Raw genomic sequence first — 21788 nt, forward strand, 5'->3', positions numbered from 1 at the left:
CTTAATTTCTGGCATTGGCTGAAGAAACCAACAACCCCTGGAAACACTCAAGGTTAATGTTGTGGTAATGGATTATGTTTGGTGAGGAGCACAACAATGGATGCAAGCATCAATCTCAAAGTCTTTTCTCAATGAGTACAACTCTCCCTGACAGAGAAAAAAGATTGTAAATTCACTGGCTTGTGTTACACAGGGACATGGAGATGGGACCTGCCTCCTTTCCAGCCTGTGATAAAGTACAGCTTGAACTGCTCTGGAACACAGGGACTGTTTCTCACAGTAAATGTGAAAGCAGCTACTCATGTAAATGCATTCAGCTTGATTCCATCCTAATATTGACCTGCATGAAAGTACTGCCATCAAGTAACTTACCTCAGGATGAGAGTAGAATTAGATCATAGTCATGTCCCTGGTCTGCAACTGCACTTCTTTTTAATCCTTTTCACTTTGGCTGCTTAGAAAGAGAGGGAAATGGTCTGCTTTCCCACGGTTGTATCTTATATGGTCAAATAGACCTTTGCTGAGGTGATGCCCAAATTCCCCATAAATGATCATTTTTTACTCGGAAAATGTCTCGTTGTGAGTATCTCAGGATTCACATTTAACTGGAAAAAAACCTCTCTCCTCTGCAGTGGAAATTCTGGGTGCATCCCTTCAGCCTAGTCTCTTGAGTAGAAAGCAAATTAAACAAATGTTTATGCCTTCACTTTCATTGGGTGAAACCCCACTTCTTTGTATCACATCATATAAGGTGCCCCCACCCAGGGAGGCAAAGATTCAGTTTCAGATAAGCATTGTTAAAGTGAGAGGTGTGGCTTTAAAGCTGGGGAAGAGTAAATTCCATCCCTCTGCCTCAGGGGATGGGCCCTGTGAGCCCAGGAAGAGTTGTCCCAACCCCGTGGGATGGCAGCTCAGGGGTTCTGATTGAGTTTGAGCCCCTGGGGTTTCTCCCTTGCTGTGTTCCTAATGGTCCCTGACCCTGAACTCCACCCTGGTCCTGTCCCACAAAACCCATCACCCTGCCTCTGTTCCGGGCTCTTTGTCTCTGAATCTGGGTTGTTCCTGTGCTGAATAAATGGTTTCCTGAGCAGAATCCTGTCTCATTGGTGTCCCATGTGGGTCACTGGTCACTGTAGCCTGCCTGGACAGGATCCTGCAGCCCCAGAGCATCAGGCCTGAGTGATGCTGTATCACACCCTAGGCAGGGCACCCTTCTGCCTCCTTTTCACTGTGTCTGACTGCAAAGCAAGGCTGATATAAAATACGAGTGGGCAATAGCACCTATGCCTACCTCAAGAGATCAGCTACTTTATCCATGAGTCTTTGTATCTAAAGGAGGGTGCTGAACCAGAAATAAAATAGGAAAATGGAGTTTGTCTTGGTTTATTCTGTCAAGAATATGGAAAAATAAAGAAGACCAAAAAAACCCCAAACTCAAGGCAGTGATTTTCATGTAAAACTACTTGTGCAGAGTATCTTTTAAAGACAATGTGTGTTTCTATTCAATACTGTTGCCAGGTCAATGCTGCTGTTTTCACGTCTGACTGTAGAGGTACTCCTCAACTGTTATCCATACATTGTCCATTAAAGAAAGCTGTGTTTCTGGAGGCAGTCCTTTTTAAGAACAAAATTCTCCTTGATCTGTCATTGCAGGTGGGGGTTAAGAAAAAGCTCAGCTTTATTAAGTGCTGTGAGAAAACCTTTATGTCCCTCACAAGATTTAGACAGTGCATGTGCAATCCTTTCGCATGCTTCTAAATTAATTAAAGAGGAAATAAATGAAAAATCTAAATGCTAAACATCATATCATTTTCGTCCAGCCAAAAAAAAAATAAATAACAGGTTACATCACTACAATATTGTCTGTGTCAATGAGATTTCATTAACAGATGCTGTTATAATATAGATCATACATTTTCACTGGAAGAGGGATGTGTGATAGCTGTCCATTAACAGATAATTTAAGCTGACTCCAGAAAACATTCAGATTCAGTCTTCTGTGGATATCTTCTTTTACTGGCAGTTTTGCCTGCATTTTCATTGCTTGCAATGGCCATTTAACTGAAGAAATGCAACTCCCAGCATGAAAGGATTATTTTGCTAATCTTCCTTAAAGCTTCCCCCTGAGTATTCTATCAATATGAGGTTGTTGGTAGGAGACAACATAAACCTAATATAAATCCTGTTTTTTGGAACTGTGATTTGAAGTTGCACAGCATTCCACAGTCATGTGGAAGGGTATTTTGTAGAATGCTTGTTATTCATTCTTTCATTCTGCTGTCCCTTAAATCTAAGACCCAATAGGAATAATGTTTTCCTGAAGCTGCCTTGGCAAATACGGCTTTTATTACAGGAGATTCACACAATTTTCAAATCCAATTAGACTCGTGCCACCCTGCTGAGGCACACATTAAAACTGAGCAAATGAATCTTATGGAATGACCTGCTTCTTCTGCCATAGCATTTTTTCTTTTAGTAAAGGATTCTCCAACCCGAAATTTATTTTTTCTGTTTTTTCTACAGTGGATTCTTTTAGTAAAAGGAAAATACGGAAACACAGAAAATGTATTCAGAAGCAATGCTGTAAATGGGACAGTATGTTCCATCTGAGATAATAGAGATGGTCCGCTGGTTAATAAAAGATAAAACATTTCCAGGGCCCTGAACTAACTGCAAGAGAACCCAAAAGGAAAAGATTTTTTTCTGTGTAAGCTTTTTAGAAAAGCAAAATGAAACAAAAAAATCCCAGCACCATTCCACCTCCATCCTACATGTGCATTGGAAATATGTCTCATTAACAAGATGAATTTACTATCCCAAAGGTACATTGCAATGTGATTTCACCAAGAAAAAAAGATTTACTGAATTCTCCTTAGTGAAAGAGATCCTGGCAAAACCACAGATCATTATAGACAGAGTTGTACCTGACAGATTCTTGCTGTTTGACTGACCCTTAATTTTGTTAAGTGTGAGAAAATTTTGCCGAGCACATCAGAATATGAACTAACACACTAAATATTTTATTCTGTGCTAAATTAGGTATTACAGGTTTTAATTCATCTTCATCAAGCATCCTTATTGAAAACAAAACAGGCACAACTCAGCAAAATAGGAGAGGAGGGGTATAATAATTAAGCAAAAATAAACAGAGCATATGATTTTACTAAAACTTATTATTAAGCTATTCTTTCCAAAACGTGTCATAGCTTTAGTGGTGTTTTGCCATAAAGAAGTGTTCTAGTCAAGGCCCTGGAGTTTTGGATCCCTTCATCCTGCAAAGCCAGTCCTGGTAAATGGGAGGGGCTGTGTGGCAAAGAAGCCTCTTGGTACTTCATTTCCCATCATTTGAAGAGCAAACTGCCCCAGGTCAGAGATCAGGGCAGCCTGCACCACTCTGCACCCCTGGCATCCCCCCTCCTGATCCTGAGCTAGAGCAGGGAGAGTGCTCTCCTTGGGAGCCTCAGGGAAGGGCCAGACCTGCTGGAGAACAAAGAGGTGCTGGAGATGGTGGTGCTCAGTGATTCCCTGGGGATGGGCACTGGTGTTCAGATACAAACCCTGTGCCTGCACAGTGCCTGGGACTGATCTGTTCAAGCTCTGGGATTAGGGAGCCAGCCCAGCACTGCCTTTGCCTCTGCTCTTCCCTGTGCCAAGCATGAGTGCCATGACTCTGAGGCTGGGACATGGCTGCTTTGTTCTTCAGATCTACACCTGTAGACTGAAATCCCAGCAGATCTAAGAAGAGCCAAAAGCATTTCCTTTGGACACTTTGACAAAAACTTCTCTATTTGTAGCAAAACTTTCTGGATAGCATAGTGGCTTATCTTTGTTTATCTATGTTATTTTCACTCCTCTATTTTTATTTCAATTCATTTTCACTTGTGCTGTTCTGAGATTCTTATACTGAGACTATCCTGTTCATGAGTGCATTTAATTTGTCCCTACAGCTGCAGGCTGAAAATCTTTTTCAGCTTTGTCTGTGGCAAATGACTAATCTGCACACATTGTTGCTCATGAACATATCGTATTTGCTATAGTGAATGATCTGGTATCAGAGTATACAGGAAGTCCTTCTGCCATTTGTGTTATGATTTTTTTTGTAACCATGAAGTTTGAATGCATTGGCTTAGGACTGTGTTAATTTTGCCTTTCTGCCTTTCTACCTTGTGATATTGTGGTTCTCATTATGACTTTGTCAAATCTTCATTCAGTCTATTCAATTTCCAGCAGAATATGCCTGGAGATAATCACCCTTTTTCCCCTCTGCAATACCTGTACTTTCTTGTCAGTGATTCACTCAGACACTGTTCCTTTCCTGAACATGCAGTTTTAATAGAAATGCCAAAGGTAGTGAGCCTACTTTAAGTGCACTGAATGTCACAGAGTGGATGCATTAAAAGGGGAGTTGAGACATTCCCTCAAAAAACTTTTGAAACCCAGTAAGAAATATGGCTAATCTTTAAGAGCAAGACTGTGACTGTGGTCTCATGTAGCAGGAACCTGTTTCATACCCTGAGGGAGCTAGTTTGTATCTCTTTCCCAGAGGTAGGACAGTATCAGGGAATTTGCCAGTTTACACCTTCTGCTAGGCAAGTGGCTGGGCAGGAAGAACAGGCAGGAAATGCCTACAGCCTTATTTTCTCCATCTTCCCTCTTAAACGGCCTTTATTTCTGGTTTGGAAGGATAATAATTTACTGTTCACTTTTTCTCAGGGATGGACGTGAAGGCAAAATCAACCTTCTGTCAGAAATTACGTGAACTGTGGTTTTAGAGCCATCAATTCATCAGTGGCACTTTTTTCTAGTCAAAACTCCAACTAACAGTACTTCAACTAGCTGCTCTCCAGCCCTTGTTTATGCTTTATTTATGTCAGCCTGCCTCCACAGCCAACAGGAGCCATTGTGAGCGAGAGGTTCTTTTCCTCTTTCAAGCTGGAAAGCCTGGGTGAAGCTCCAGGCAGTTCCAGGGTGTAGGAAGCGGCAGGGTGCACACAGCCAGGCTCCCAGCTTCCCTAGAACAGGGCAGTCCCTCAGGAAGCAGGGCTCTCCATACAGAACACTCTTCCTTCAGTTATTGCCAAAGAGAGAGTCATCTGACCCATAAATATTACAGCTGAAAAGACCTCTGGGGTTACCAGCTCCAGCCTCTGCAAACAATGTAGCTTGATGTGATCCTCAGGGATGAGCATTTGCCTTGAAATCAGTGACCCTGTCTGCCAGATTACCTCCCTCCTCTCTCATTTAGTCCTATTTAATCTACATTTTCCCCTTCAGTAATTCTGAGCTATTACTATGCTTCTACCTGCTTTCCCCATGCTGCCAACCATCCTCCCACACCACCCTCCACCTTCTAGTTATTAATTCTTCTTAAGTACTCACAGCCTGTTATCATTTCATCTTTCCTCTAGACAGGGCAAATTCAACAGTTGGCTTTTTTGCCTAACAACTCTTAATACAATAGCTGCTGTCTTCTGAACTTTGAGGATTTTTTTTGTTTGCTGCCTGCTCTAGTTAAGCATTCTTTTTACTTTAAATCTAACATGATTTTCTAGTAGGGAATGTTCAGAGAATTGCAGATGCAGCCTTACCAGCCAGGACTGTGTAAAACATTTCAACTCCGTGTATAATATCCTACTGCATGTAGCCACAAGGACAGTAATCAATGGCATTGCAGAAAACACTGAATTTTAGAGAAATCAAAAGAAAAATCACTGAGCCCTGTGGAAAACAGCAAAAGATGAATTAGGACAGAAAGATTAAGAAATTTATATAATTATATCTTCTTGATAGTCCAAAACTAGGTATCTTTAGACTTAGGTTTATTTTTTAGGAAAATGTCTATAAAATCTATTTAAAAAAAAAAAAAAAAAAAAGGAATTCTATTTTAAATCTTTATTTCTCCTGTTCTGCAGAAAATGCTTTGGGCCAAGTCTCTTTACTGATTATTAACCCATGCTGAGTGCACACAGCACTTTGCCCTTGGTCTCAGGGCACCCCGGTCCTGCCGTCACACAGCACAATACCCAGAACGCTGCCTCTTCTTGCCTGGCTGATGCATCACATTCTAAATCACAGCATGTACTGAGTGCAGGTGAAATAACTTAGCATAAAGACAAGGTCTGCTTGGAAAGAATCAGCCCCAGTTTGGGTTTGGAGTTAAGAGCACATTCGTAGCTATGCTGTGAAAAGGAATATATAGCCCATCTCTTTTAAAACTGCTTTTAAATTAAGGGCAAGGAAGGTTGGCTTATTATATAAGGTTTATATTTTTTATTACTAAAACTATGCCTTCTATGTTATATGTTTGCTTTAACTTTAATTGCAAATAATTTTGCATAACGTATGTTCAAGATTGTCTGAAACAAGTATATGATACCTCATCATACTTCTCTCTCAATACATTGGGAAAAAATAGTGGGGGAGAAGGATATCCACTTAAAACCATAAAATCTTTAATTAAAGGTATCTATATGGGAAGCTCCTTTCTTCAGAACATTATTAAATATTGCCACCTTCAGGTGAAATTGCATCTAAACATTTAAGGAGACTTTTTTCACACATACTCTTACAATTTTTCATCTTAACTATTTTTAAACCATGTTTATGCTTTTTCTTCTGACGGTTGAGCACAGAAGGGCAGACAGGGTGATGTGCTGAATTTGGGGAAATTCACTTCATTGGGTTTGAGGAAAGCAAAGCAGAGTGAAAGAAGGCACCACAGTTAATAAATTAAACCCAAGCAGTCTGTGGTCTCCTTGAACAAATCATCCCAGAGAACTAGAATCCTGCAGTCTACTTTTGTGTAAGTCACTTTATGTGGCTTTGCCTCTTGCAAAACTTCTTCCAAGTTCTCCCTTTCTAATATGGAAGAATCAAGATGATTTTTAAAGTAAATAGAATTTACTTGGTTGAAACTCAGGTCAAAGTTAAGCTTAAATTTATAAGAGAAATTCCCTAAATTAAGGAGACACAACTAATTCTGCTGGAAAAGAAAGGAAATTTACGATTAATTAAACAGTGATATTAACCTATAGCAAAATTCTCAAAGCTATTTGCCTGTACCAAACATTTCAATCAGTCTTTAAGTTTAGTGAAAAAACAATTATAAATACAAGTACCCCTGCTGGAGAGGGCACTCACATTAAGTAACATTCACTTTGTTCCTGGTTTTGCCTCTGCTGGTTTCTTTCAGTGCTAAGTAGGGAGACCGGTCCATGGCAGTGAGTTATTGATTAACTGATGGCAGGATCCCATTTCCTGTGTATCTAAAGTCAAATTCTTTTGAAACATGGCATTATACAAACAGTGCCTTCCACCCAGAGAAAAATGTCATGCTGTTCAGTAATAGCAATGGCAAACACTCCCTTTGGACTGAGCATAACGCTCCACTTCCCACTTAAATGGTTTTGCACTGTTGCACTAAAGAGCTGGCACATTACTCCCCACAGGTGGCTGCATTTCAGTGCCTGGGTGAAAAGAGTCTCTATTTCATCGTTCAGCTGTAGTGAGTACTAAACATAATGTGGGCCTCCTCTATTTCCACAGGCTATTAACCTTCCAAAACATTTATCTCTGCTGCTAAACTTTCCGGGACTTCAGCTTCAATTCCAGCAAATGTCTCTATTCAAAAACAATGCATTGAGAATGAATTAAGTCCCCTTGCAACAAATAGTAACCATATCCCAAAGCTAAACATGGGCTAAAACAGCTTTCTGAACTTATTCCTTCTCAAAAGTAACATTTATATTTTGGCCAGTTGGAGCAAAACTTCTTCATTCATTTTTAAATAAGAGAGTGGAAATAAGACAAACAATCTCACTGAACTTCTGTTCATAAAAGCATTTTAAAATATTGTGCTTTATAAATAGTATTTTCATGGCATTTACAAAACACAGTAGAAGGTCTGAAGAACTGAAAGCTGACACCTCTAAAGGAAAATGGTAGGTCTACAAGACTTGGCATAAAAAACCCTCAGGTTTCTTCTGGGGAAATATGTCCAGCAGACAAACACAACCTCCTAAACAAGTAGTTTACATTCCCTTTTTGCTGAAGGTAGTGTTTCTTTAACAGAGCAGATGGGAAGGCTAGATAATTAGAAGGGAAGCCAGCTAATAGCTGGCTGGGCAAGTTTAACCACGGGCACTGCAACAGCTTCAGGGTCAGTACAGTCCCAAATGAACTTGGAGGGAGACACTTGATCCAGGGAAGGGATGCTACAGCTGACCTTGTAATGGTGTGCTTCCCCACCCAGCCTGAGCTGTATTTCCATGGCCCTGCTCGAGTGGAAACCACCAGTGGCAGTCACACTGTTTGTGCTGGTCATGATGGCTGCAACCAGCTCAAAGTAGATTCAGGGGAGACAGCAAACAGCTCAGTAGCCAAGGGCTAGTTTGAACAATACACCCACCTAACCACAGCGCTGCCCAATATCCAATTCAAGCCAGATTTGGAAGAAATGAACATCTGTACTTGGTATGCAATTCTGATTCTATGATTTTACTCCATAAATAGTGGGCAGCCCACGGACTGTTGAGACCTCCTGCCTGGCAGTGGGCTGCACACCAGGATCTCCCCTGGGGAAGGGTTGCTTCTCAAGGTTTCTACTATTCAAGCTTGAGAAACTCTTTATCACATCAGATACTTGGTAAACGAATTAGGAACAGACACATTGAAATTCTGAAATTATAGCTAAGTGACATAAAGCATGGATGGTGAGTATATAATCCTTTGGACATAAACCATTGACCAAGTCTGGGACTAAGTCTGGATTCAGCTGCCCCTGAACTCTCCTCTAAGATGTTTAGAATGCAAGGAGGTCCTTTATGGACCTCATGATCTTCCTGACAGTTTTGTCTGATCCCGTTCTTTATGCAGAATTAAATTCTTGTGCACCTTGCCATCAAATCTTGTTAAATCAGTGTTGTTAACTCAGTGTCTTTTCTCAATCAAATATATTGTTGCTTTTCTCTTATGAGTGAATGCCTTGCTCCATCCACAACAACTAAACAAGATGCTGCATATGCCATGTATATAAAGTATTGCACAACCCTTGCAGAGAAAGTAATAGCTAAGCATTCAATACCTCATTTTCATTCCCTCTGTCATTTAGAAAATGTGGCTGAAGATGAGATATTCTCTGCGTTTATAAAATGGAGGATTATAACAAAAAATGAAGGGCTGTAGAAGAGGATGGTTAGTCAGAAATACTTTCTACAGTAGAAAGAGGAAATAAAACTGAAATTAGATACTAAAGGGAGGAAAATGCATCCAACAGTAATTCAGAATTCAGTCACTGGCAAAGGGAACTTAGCAGTCCAAATAAGAGATTTTGAAATATTTAATCTGCAGGCTCCCTGGAATTATGTATAGGACGAGATGTCTTGGCTGTTTTCTCAAACTAAATTGATTGAGGTCTTTGCATTTTATGACATGGCTTTATTCTGATTAGTTCTAAAGCTAAAAGTCTTCCTTCCAAAGGAAGATCCAGAAACTCGAAATTTTTGGGTTTTTCTATCATGGGTTTATCTCAGAAACACTGCAGCACTCTCCCTGCACCCATGGCAGAACAACTGCTGTGGTTCAGTGTGGCTGGATGGGGGTAGCTGTGATACAGCCACCACAGTGGTGTCAGAACACTGTAATCTCTGAAGTGCTTGAGGATGAATGGCTTATAGAAATGTAGAATATTACTACAATATACTCAACTGGGCCATACTGAATAGGGTTAGCTGCTGTATGGGGTCTATCTCCGTGGAAACTGGTGACAGTCTAGAGTATTGACCGCAAATTAACCAACATAATATCGGCATGTGCTCTGCTTAAGAGATCTGACTTAAGAGATCTGCAAAATATAGTGCCCTTTAGCCAGGTGACAAATAGGTGTGAAATCCTGAACCAATGCACAAGCTGCCAAACCAAGATGAAGCAGAGTATTTTCCTAGTCCCTTGGGTAGCTCAGACAGGAGTGCAGAGGTGCTGGCTGGGGGCAGGAGCAGATCTCACCAAATCACTGCTGGTCCAGGCACTGACAGAGCACTGGCAGCGTTAATTCTGGCACTTCTGTAGCTCAGAACAAGTGAGTGCTGTGCACCCCATGAGCAGACACAGCCCAGACCCTGTCACACTGCCCAGAAAAGGGCCTGGTCACCCCCAAATAACTCCCTGTGTGTGCTGCACCTTCCTCCCGGGTTTCCCTGGGGCAAGGTAGCACAGCTTTTGGAGTGTGTGAGGAGATGTGTTCCACAAGATGTCTGGCATTTAACTTCTCTGCCATCTTCAAGCGTGCCTGGGCCAGAGTGCATCTTTTAATGTGAATTTGGGAAAGTATCCTGGGACTGTGACGCTGTGAAGTACAAAACAGGAGTTCTGCTAAATTAAACAGCTGTCTGCAGAAGAACTAATTCAATTCTTGCTGTTGAGAGGCACTGGGTTTGATGGACGTGGCATATGTGGAAGTGCCACAGCTTTGTTTCTTCAGCCTTAAGCCATTCACTTAACTGTACTATAACAAAATAGGAGTCTACAATTTTTTCCATAAGAACGCTGTTTTTCTCTTACCTGAAAAATCATTTTTGTAGGTACAAAAATTTCCCAAATTGAAAATTCTTTGATTTCTGTCTTGGAAAGGTAATCATGCTAGTAAACACTGCAAATCATTATGGTCCTCATAATGGGGCATTAAAATAAAAAACCCACAGATGCTCTGTCATGATTTATAGCCTTGCTGGTAAACACCTTGGGCTGTTTTATTTTACCATGGAGCCAAAGAGAATTAACCATTTCTCCTGTATAGAAAAACCCTGAAGATAGTAATAAGCCTTTTCCAAGTAAAAATTAGTAAAGTCATCATGAAACTGGTAGGAAGTCTTGATAATTATTTAAACATTGTTTTTAAAATTATTATTTGATATATGAAATATTGTTTTCCATATTGAAAATACTTATGAATTTTCTGTGCAGTGAATCTAGTAACTGCTGGAAGCTGTGTCTTATTTTAGCTGCTTGAAAGATACATGGTAAACTTAAAATAATTCAAACTGCATTCTGCTTCAGAGTTTCCATAAAAATTCAGTGTTACTATAGTTCTCTTTTCATGCTGTCAGCAATTTCTGGACTGCAAAACTTTGGATTTGTTTCTTATTCTTAATTGAAAGACACAATAAAAACTGAGAATCCCATGGTGTTATATTCTTTACTTCTAACATGGACTACAAATCTGTTATTTGTCAGTAAGCTGTGATGCCTTGTATTCTATACTGGACGTATTTGTTGAAGCCTCAGCTGCTGAAACCATGTCCACAATTAGTCTCATCTAACTTACACTGTCTGAGAACTAAAGTAGTTTCTTCCTCTCCTATGAGCAGCCTGTTAGCAGCCTGTTTGGTGGAATTCCAGGACCAGGTGAGGTGTGAGTCTCTCCGGAGAAGCTTATCCCTCTGTTTCACTGACAGAAAGGATTGGCTTAGTCTGAGGATTACCTTTTCCTTTTCTGAAACTCTGGGTTCCTTACCCTAAAACTTAGGTAACTCTTTGCCTACTTTCTATTGTCGATCTTTAAGCAGAATTATACCTTGTTTTTTGTTTATCTTTGCAGTTTGTTTTAGGATTAGCACACTACTAAATATGCCTTCTTTATTCTTCCATCTATTTCACATTTAAGTGAAAGGGAGGCTGTGAAAAGTCTGTCTCCAGTGCTCTGTACACCTCACAGGTGCTGGGGCTCTCATCTGCCTCCTGGGTGAGCAGGGTTATTCAGTTCCTTCAGTGCAGAAGCTCTCAGTGGGACCAAGAAAAACTCAGGGGTATCTCCCCAAGGAAATGCTCAGAAAAGCTCATAGTACAGCCCACAAAATATTCCAGACTCAAATATTCTACTTACAAGTACAGCTATATAATCTAGAGAAGTATCTTCTGATTTAGAGATGGAAGAACAAAATGCAGCCCTATTAACTAAGCTGTTCCTAGGCTGTCAGAATGTCAGTTATGGATAGTTTGGCCTTGGAAAATTAGACAACAAACTTTTTTTAACTGCAGGAATTAATTCTTTATGTGCTCTTAATTTATAGTGTTTCACAAGGAAGATGAATCAGTCTTGTAATTAGTTTTGTTCTCTTTAAGTCTTTTCAAGACATTGGATGAAATAAAATTATGATCAAGACTAATGATGGGCATGGATCAAGATGCCTTTTCTCTCCATCATGAAATGGAATTTTATGAAAAGGTTTCCTTCCATTATTAGTTTAAGAAAGAAGAATCAAGTCAAAAAACAGGACAAAAAATTAAGGAGAAGGTAAAGTTGGCAGCAGGCAAAGAAAAGACCACATCATCTCTTTTCAGTTTGCTAGAAAATACCTTTCTCTCTCTCAGCATCACCTTTCATTTCTGCTACTCCCAGATTATGTTAAAATATTTACTGAGGTTGGTTTTTAAACCCACAGCAGCTAAACCACTTTAGCATGGGGTGAATTTATAACAGGTTTCTTATAATTTGTGCCCAGGGACATCATTATGCAAGTGTCATCCAAAATAGTCAGGCTAAATGGTGAAACTAAAAGGAAAAGAAAGGAAATCACTCATGGATATGCCTGGAAATCCACACAATCATTTTCTCTGAAGCAATTCAGTCATATAGTGAAAATATATGCTTGGACCATTTTAAAACCTTTTATTATTTACTCAATAGGCTGTAACATGTCTGAAACTTACTGCAGTGTTTATTCAATAAACCAGCTCTGTGTCTTTGGTCTGTCATGTCAAAATGCATTTGAGCAATTATAAAAGGGCACATTTTACTCAGAGTACTACAGTGGCTCCACTGGAGCCTGTTACATTGTGCAGCATTTTGTAGTAGGTTGCAATTCCAGCATTAATGCAGGCATACTCATGGTGTGTCCTTTCAGGACTGATTCCTTTCTAACAACTCAGGTACCTGCATGGACAGGGAGATTGTTCCCAGCAGCATTGTCTTATGCCAAGATCCTGTCTCTCTCCTTAAAATGAGGCTTGCCTTCTGGATGCCAGAAGGCCAGTGGGATTTAATGCTGCACTCCAAATTTCACTGGAGGATTGTATGGTTAAACTAATATGAAAAAACCAAAACTTCCTCCAGCTCTCTAATAACTCCTGTCTGCTTGCTTGAAAGTCTCATTTTCTCTGGTGCATCTGTGAATATCCCCTTGACATTATCTCAAGCCCACAAATTCAGTGTTTTTTTTAAACAACACACACTTGTCTTTGTCTTGCACTGATTCTTTTCAGTGTTTCCCTGCAGAGGAGATCTGTATGTTTGTGGTGATCCAAAAAGGAAGGTGAAGCAGCAAGCAGGAGTGTCCTGGGAAAGCCTGAAGTGCAAGCTTTCTCAAACCAGAAGCATCTCTCCAGGCTGCATGAGGGAGGAGCACTTCTGTAAACAGAAGTCTCTCAAGACTACAAATGTTTTCACCCATGCCTGGCTTTCCACAGCATGAAAACTCTGCTTCTGAGTTATCTACCTCAGGCCCTTTGACTGGACACAGACTCTGTATTGCCTATGGAAACACTTCCATGGCTAAAACATCATCCAGAATCTCAGCTACTGCATGTTTGTTTTAGGACTGGAAATATTTAATATTATCTTCTCTGTACTCCCTTACTTTTGTGAAACAAAATTGATTAATTGTTGGATATTTTTTATTTCTACCTTTTATTGCTTTAGTTCCTTCAAAGCTGCTGGCATTGCTGAGGCATTAACACCAGTAAGAGGGGAGTTTGCATATGCAAATTTTACTCCCTTAATTAAAAGCAGGAGCACTTGATTACAGTGCTGAGCCCCAGAGCTGCAAATATGTAAACAAAGGCTACATGCTCAGAAAGGAAAATTGAGCCCTAAGTTTCAGTTTTTTGATAGACTTCTGTTAGTTTTTAGTTAACATGAAGCCCAGTGCCAAATTAAATTCCTTATTCCTAGACTGAAGTGCATGCTCTTCCAGAAGCATGTTTTGTGGTTATTTTCTTTGGGTTTGGGATTGTTTTCTTCTAATTTTGTATTTGCTCTTCTGACTTGGAATGCCCTTGTTTCCTGGATGGTAGCAATAAAGCAATTAAGAGCAGATGTAGCTCAAAGAATGTGATGCAGCATCTAGAAAAAGTGATTAACAGGAAAAATAAGCCACAGGTTTTAATTTGTTTCTTAATTGTCATCCAGGTGTGGCCTTAGTCCTTCAAAATCGTGAGAATGCCGAGCTTTGCTGACTCCAGGTGTCACGAGGACTGACTGCTGGACCTGAGAATAATTTGGTGAAACTTTGTCTCTTGTGGTAACCACCTTTCTCAAAACTGCCTCTTCCTGTCTCTGCACATGGGTCCTCAGTCCTCTCAGTTATCCTGACATGACTGCCCTTGGTAAATTGGGTCATACAAATCACCTGGCCACAAGAAAAACAAAAAGACAAGCAGAGCACCCCACTACTGTGTGCTTTCTCTAAGGCAGCTGATGTCAATTATCCAATTCTTGGAACAGTTCCATAAAGAGTGCTGGTGTGAGCCCAAGCCCTGGGGTGAAAAAAGGGTTGGGGAGAGAGATGTACTGAGGAGCAGGAATTTCTTAGGCTGGTTATACCAATGCTATGAGCATGTTTTGCAGATGGACCCTCTCTGATAAAGTCAGTAGTGTTACATTTTAGATTTTTGAAGTATAAAACAGTGTAGCAATGCAGGAGATTCCCTTTCCTTACACGGGTAAGTCTTGCTGAACTGGCAAGTTCCCTTTATGATCAGACACTTATATCCTAGTCTTAACAAATCTTAGGCCAGTCCTGAAACAGATACAGGGATGGAAAGGACACAAAGTACCTTACACTGGTGTAATTGTGACAAACCCACGCTTCTCTGGATGCTTCCTTAAGAGCTTGTGTTTGGTGCCACATAGGGATGATGCTCTCTTTCATCTGCTGCGTGGGCTTTGCAAGGCAAAGGTGGCTCCTGCTAGCCAGCACATAACAGGACCTGATTTAGGTGAGGAGCTCTGGGATTTCTGGAGGTTACAGTGCTGTGTGCTCTGTTAACATTCTTTTTAAAAGAATATTGCTGGCAATTATATTTTGATTGTGATCTTTAATACTTTGGGGTCTTGTCTTCTCACTATCTATGGGCTTTTGCTGATGTGAAAGACACGTAGAAAATTTCAGTATCTGCACAAATAATGCCCCAGAACATCAAAGGCTGCAGCCCATATGTGGCATTTTCAGTTTGTAAATTCCACTAACTCCTTTCACTGAAGGGGACAATTCAGGCCCCTTCTCCACACACAGTCTCAAATTGATTAGGAGCATCTACAAAAGAAAATTTGTAAAATAAATTGCCACAAACTTCACAGGCCCAATGAAAGCATAGCTGGCAGGACCCAAGGCAGATCACAGCTGCATGAGTATCTATCACAGTACAGCCTTGGGTGAGATTTATCGTCATCAAAAAAAACCAATTTTGATCAAACCCCACTGAATTGCATGTATTTGCCAACTCTACATATTGACCCCAGCTGAGATTGCTGAATCAAGACTGAGATTGCTGTTCCCTGATCTGAGATTTCACATTGTCTGGAAAATGAATCTCTGCATTTTGCCTTAATTTGGCATGGTGCTTAGAGCCCAGCATAATACACCAACTGGATAATTAACAGGAAGCAATGCATCTCCTGAAGATGAACTAGAACCCAAACACCAAGGGCAAGTTCCTGTTAGCAAGGTAAAGGCAGTTCCTGCATACATCCCATTAGCACTGCCGGCACTTTCAGCCACACACATGTGCATCTCTCATTAACACTAATGGGCAACACAAGCACATAGATCTTGGGCTAATACTGGTGAGAATTACATGAACGTGCAACGCTCATTAGCATTAATGAGGGTTCTCCTGTGGATCTCTAATGATCATTAATGGGAATTACACACATGTTTCTCATTAGCATTAGTGGCACGAGCATCTTCATTAATATTGATGGGAAATGCAGGAAGCCATATCTCCCATTAATATTAGGAGGAAAGTTGCACTCACTGCAAGGAAAAACTGACACATCCTCAACAAGGAAGTTTGAGCTGTTGTTAATTCTGTTCCAAAACAATTTCAGTTTGTGCTATCCTTCCATGAATTATCCTAGTCCCCATGACCTTGGCAACCAGGCATAAGTTTTGTTCCCACATGAATGAAGTAGTTCTGAAAAAGCCCAAACATTCATTTCTTTGGAACTAGACAGCATGTCATCTCTGTGGGTTTTTTTAAGCAAACGTATTTCTGAATTGCTGCTATTTCAAAGAAAAGTCTGTATATGCTTTTCACAGCATAGGGTGGCACACACCAGCTGCTGAGTTATTGCCATAGGCACACCAAATTTATTATAAGTTCTTATCATAATTCCATTTTACATCATGCACTAATGCAGTATTGTGTTAAACTCTGACATGGCTCCTGATGGATGTAGTAGAGACTAAAGACCACAGCCTCCCCTCAGAGTAAAAAGAGGTATGAATTTACTACAGGATAGAGCTAGTTACAAAGGCATTAAACTTCAGTACACCTTTCAAAGATGTGCTCTCACGCCTGCCAAATGGTTTCCATTGGCCTTTCTGTAGGACTGTATTTTGAGTGTCCTTTAGAACATGTGCCAGGACTGTTGGCTACTGTCAGTGCCAGCTCAGGGGTCCATTGGCAGGGCAGCCAAGGGCTTTGCTTCTGGGAGGATTTTTCCCCTCTCTCTTCCCAGAGCCAGCACTGCTTGGGTGGGTGCTGAAGAGCAAGGCTGTCCAAGTGGTGTGAGCAGTGGCGACCAGACAGAGCTAAGGAAGAATGCTGATCTCCCCATCCATTATGTACATGAAGATAAGGAAAGGTGGTGCATCAAGTCCTGAACTGGGAATCAAGTGGTTTGCTATCATATCTGTCCTGTCATTTGCTTCATATCTGTCATGGCCTGGGCAGTGGTCTGGGTGCTGCAGCCTTCCCAGAGGAGCATCCTTGGAAGGACACTCTTGGGTGCACAGGCACTCCCTGCCCTGCCAAGAGTGATCCCAGCTCTGAGCCCTGAAAAGGGCTGGTGAGTGCCTGCAGCTCTTCAGGCAATACAAAACAGACAGAGCCTTTCTATGCAGTTCCTGAGAAAGCTTTATTCAGCTTCTTCCTCAGAGGGGTCCAGGGGGTTGCAGGGAGTGGGGGTTTATATAGGAACATCAGGATGAGTCAGATGAGGGTTCAGGGCAGAACAAAGGGGAAGGACCAATGGGATACATCGACTCTGCATGGCGTACACAAAATTTGCATGGGCTGCAAGGCATGCTGGGGGTGACTCCTTTCTGCTCACCACAACTGCATGGCTATTAGCTAGGGTTTCTCCCACGGGGGGGAGAGTAACAAGCTGGAGGATAAGAGTTTTTTCTCCACACATACCTTATAATTATCGAATTTGTAGGACAAACTACTTTTTCTTTTCTCTGGTATACCTACCACCTTTTACACAGGAATTATAACCTGAAACAGGATCTCTAGCTGCCACTGTAAGGGCTTAGCTACAGTTAATACGAACAAAAATGACCCCATCAGATATAAGATGTTTAAAACAGAGAGCAATAGATTTAGTTTTATAAGTGCCCTTTGGTAAGAAAGTCTTATTGCTTTTCTCATTACTGTGCAGAATTAGAACAACTGTTGCCCATGCAAATTAGTTACAAGAAACAATATTTGCAACTAGCAGATGAAAATTAAAGGATTATATTTGGCAAACACAACTGCTAGATCAGATTCCCTAAGGCTGGGGGAGTACAGATCACACCTTCTGTGCTGCACAGGAATACCTCAGTGCAGGGAATGGCAGTCTGTACCACTGAAGTGTTGAGCCATTCCAGGAGCCTTTTGGAGAGAGGCAGCAGGAGTGTGAGAGCAGTTTCCAGCTCTCACAAGAGCTGTGCAGAGTGCCTGGTGTGAGCCTCTCAGCTGCCCTAGCTCTGCCCCCTTGGCAGCACATGTTGCACACTCCGTTAGCACAAATTGGTTCTGCGTTGCTACAGGGATGTAGGAGGTGTTGCTGCTTTCTTCACAGGCAGATGTTTTATTGCTGGGCTCCTTGACCACAGCCCCTGTATGGGCTCGGTATGTAACCAACTTCAATTCACATGAAAATTAACAACCAGTTCAGAGAGAGCTGGCATAATGCATAAAACCGTTTACAACCCCAGACATTCAGACTCAGATATATCTTACATAAAGTGCACACACTTATCCATATATATACCTGTCCTGGAAAGTATAATGCAGGAAAGGTGATTCTAGTCTTAATCTACTCTAGGATGACAGATGTTAGAAGACATCAAGGAAAATCACAATAATGGTATTATGTCTGGCTACAGCAGCATTAAAGATTCTAATCTGTAACTACAGCTTTCACTTATAATTCAGACTTTAGCTGCCAAACAAACTAAATAATTTATCAGGTACAATATGTTCTAACTCTGCAGCTTGCAAAAACTGCAGCCATACCTTTATTTCAGAGTCACCAAATGGTGGAAATGTCAAGCTCTTCCTTAAAGTGCACCTTCCTCAATTCCCTTGGTAGACAGCACTGATTTTTTTTTTTTTTCCTGAAGATGTTTTATTGTTTTTCTACTTTTCATCAGGGTGGGGTTGCCATGGCAATAAAGTAGGATGTCTTGCTGGATTTCACCTTTGCTGTCTTGCTTCATATGGTTCTCTCTCCTCAGAGCAAACATGGTGGACACAATGCACATACAGATGTCTGATTTCAGATTTCTTTCTCGAGTGTGCTTGGCAGCTGCTCTCCTGAGACAGGCAAGGCAGCACTTCGCAGGCAGCACTTCACTTTACATTCATCTTCCCACTCTCTAGTGGCCACCATCACGTCTCCCTTGCTTTCTGAGCTCTCCTTTAAGATGGACAAATCTTTTTGTGAAAGACTTGCTTCTAGTGTAAAGAAAAACTTTATGAAATATGAAATATTTCATATGAAATGCTTAAGTATTTCAATTAACCAAATGACCAAATCAATTCTCCTCTCAAAGTTGGTTGAGGTAAAGTGGCAAAATATGCTGCAATAGTTATAAACACCCATTACATATCCCAGCAATCTGCTCAGAGTTACCCCAAAGTTACTGGATTTAAAAGGATGAGTTTAGGTTGTGATGCTGGTGAACTGGGTCTCACCTTTCCATATGTCAGTGTTCATTGCCAGACCAGTTTTCCCAGTTTGATTTCTCCCAGGAAGAAAAAGTTAAAAAATTAAATCACTCACTGGGTTGAGGAGTTTTCATTTTATATATCTTTCCTGCATCCTTCAAAAATAGATTATAAATCTGTTATCTATATCTGAATTTCACAGTGGTAACATCTCAAAAATCCAGATGAAAAGAATGGTAAATGCAGGCTTAAGTCACAGTCCTTCAGTGAACATTGCAGATCAACTCTTCTCTCCTTGTGGAGTACCATCAGTGGAAATAGCTGAAGTTTCAGGGTACACTAATGAATGATGCATCCCATGCCACAAAATTATCACTAATATCACAAATATTTAAAACTCCATATCCAGTAGCTATATGTCACAAAAGAATTTTTAAAATATATGACATTTTTAATATGATGGGATTTTTTTTCCCTTTGGTGTTTGGATTCCTCTTTGCAATTCTACCAAAGTAAAATAGGGATGTACTACATGAGCTCCTGTGGATTAGCCATGATGCCTTTCTTTGTCACTTTCCAATACTCTGCTTGTAATGCCCAGGCTGAGAAAATGTTTCTCAATTTCCAGGTCAATGGTTTATCCTCTGCTTTCCTTCTTTCTGCCTTACTCACTAGAGTAGCATTAAGTTTCCCTTTGATTTTGTTAACATTGCCTTGGCAGAACATCAGTGTCATTTTAAAGTATCATTACAATATTTGTTCTCCCTACTCCGTTGGTCTCTGCCTGCCAGTCCCAATTTTTTTCTTGGAAAGATACTATTAGCATAATTATTATTCAAACATTATAGCCCCCCAGAGACATGGGCATTGTCTCACTTTTCCATTTAGTTAATGCCATAGGAAACTTACAATCTGGGTAGAAGACAAAAAATAACATATGTATATCAAGACAGATAAGAAAAGTGCTTCAAGGCTACATGACTCTGCATGCTAAGCAGCACTGATACTAAACAGCAGCACTGTGATAGCGTCTCTTACTTTTGGTGCATTATAATAAAAGAGATTGAAGAGGAACCTCCAGTAGCTGTTCCTTCAGAAGCTCTTTCACAGGATGGAGTACAGCAAAGATCATGAAGTTGCTTCTCTGAAAGTCTTGTGATTGGTGTCAGACATTGGCTTATCAGATGAATGGGTGGTAGGAATTGATTTCTTAGCAAAGTCATTCAGAAGATTGAAGAAAATCTGTGATGTGGGAAGGTCTAGTGCAAATTATTTTGCTGACCTGGATCATCTGTTTCCAGCCTGGTAGTAATGGTCTGCTCATAACAGGCTTACTGCTGCTATCATGATGAGAATTTCTATTTTAGAAGACAGACTCTACTCTTTCTGCCCCAAATTAATATTTCTGTGCACAACGTATCACAGCCACAGTGATAATTGTGGTTGTAGGGCAAGCTGTGCCTTGGCTGCTTCTCTCCAGGTTATTTTTCAGGACAGAAGCCACACTTCCTGCTATTTTGGACAGGATCAGGCCATCTTGTGCCTTTTATACCAAATCTTAGCCCAGTTTATGAACACATGTGGCACAGCTTCAGCTGGCACCATTTGGGACAGTGCCTGATTTTAGTGACCTAAAGGCAGGTTCTGCACAAAAAAACTCCAGTGTTCATTCTGTTGCCTGAAATGTGCAGCATGTGTAGGTCTCTTGTCCTGGAAAGCTGTGCTATGTCTGCTATTTTCTGACTTGCTGCTATTTTAGGAATGCACCAAACCCCAGGAATTATATGAAAAGAAAAAAAATCAGAATGTTTTCAAAGGTATTTACATTGCTTAGAATTTTTATCAGGAAGATTTCAAAGTATTTTGTGTGAATATTACTATTATCCCCAGATTATAACTGGTAGGGCTCAGATAACATACAGATCAGCTATTTCCTCTAATCTATGGCAGAGTTAAGTGATGAAATTAGGAATGGGATCCCCCGTCTTGGCTTTCTATTCCATGTTGTAACTATCACACATCTCCATGTCATGTACATTTCTGATAGTTACAATTTAATCCAGCTGCACTCCCTGCCATTTAATTCAGTGACAAGATGTGCATTTGCAGGAGTGGGGTGGAAGGGCCTATTTTTTGGGCAGGCCGTGTGTGCTGTTTATAGTCTAAAAAGCGTGTACTGTGAAAATCTGATGGCTCTTGAAAATATCTTCCTGGACATTTTGCTGAGCCTGCCAAGAAAACTGATAATTAACAAAAGTAATTTTTGTGACAGAAACAAAAAGGCTGGCCATATGCTTTGCTTTTAGTCCTATACCATTCCTCTGTTAGAAAAATGGAACTTCAACCAGCACTGAGAAGCATTAGAACTGAAAATACAGTTCATTACTTACCATGTTTACCTTGAATAAAAATATAACTCAGTTTTTATGTTCAACTGAATTATTAGAAACATCTAAACATTTGATTAGCAAGTTTTTCTAGGCCCAAGGACTAGTGGCTGAGCCAAGGTGCTGACGCATGTTATGGTGTGGTATTACCTGTGTCAGCAGTTGTTAATTCAACATGTCAACAGTTGATTCAAATAATGTAAAAAAAAATAGATAACTGCCTCAGATTTTATTATTCTGGGGGGA

The 21788-nt window shown here is 40.6% G+C and overlaps 1 long non-coding RNA gene across 1 annotated transcript in view; it reads left to right on the forward strand.

Moving 5' to 3' along the window:
• LOC147651621 (uncharacterized) overlaps positions 1-18684 on the forward strand; it is a 47597-nt gene extending 28913 nt beyond the window's left edge. Inside the window, exon 2 of the long non-coding RNA XR_015290328.1 lies at positions 14183-18684. This is a non-coding gene — a long non-coding RNA (uncharacterized LOC147651621). The remainder of the gene's footprint in view (positions 1-14182) is intronic.
• The last annotated feature ends 3104 nt before the right edge of the window (positions 18685-21788 follow it).

The sequence above is a fragment of the Cyanistes caeruleus genome, chromosome 9 (assembly GCF_971803275.1).
Source record: "Cyanistes caeruleus chromosome 9, bCyaCae1.hap1.1, whole genome shotgun sequence".
Lineage (NCBI taxonomy): Eukaryota > Metazoa > Chordata > Aves > Passeriformes > Paridae > Cyanistes > Cyanistes caeruleus.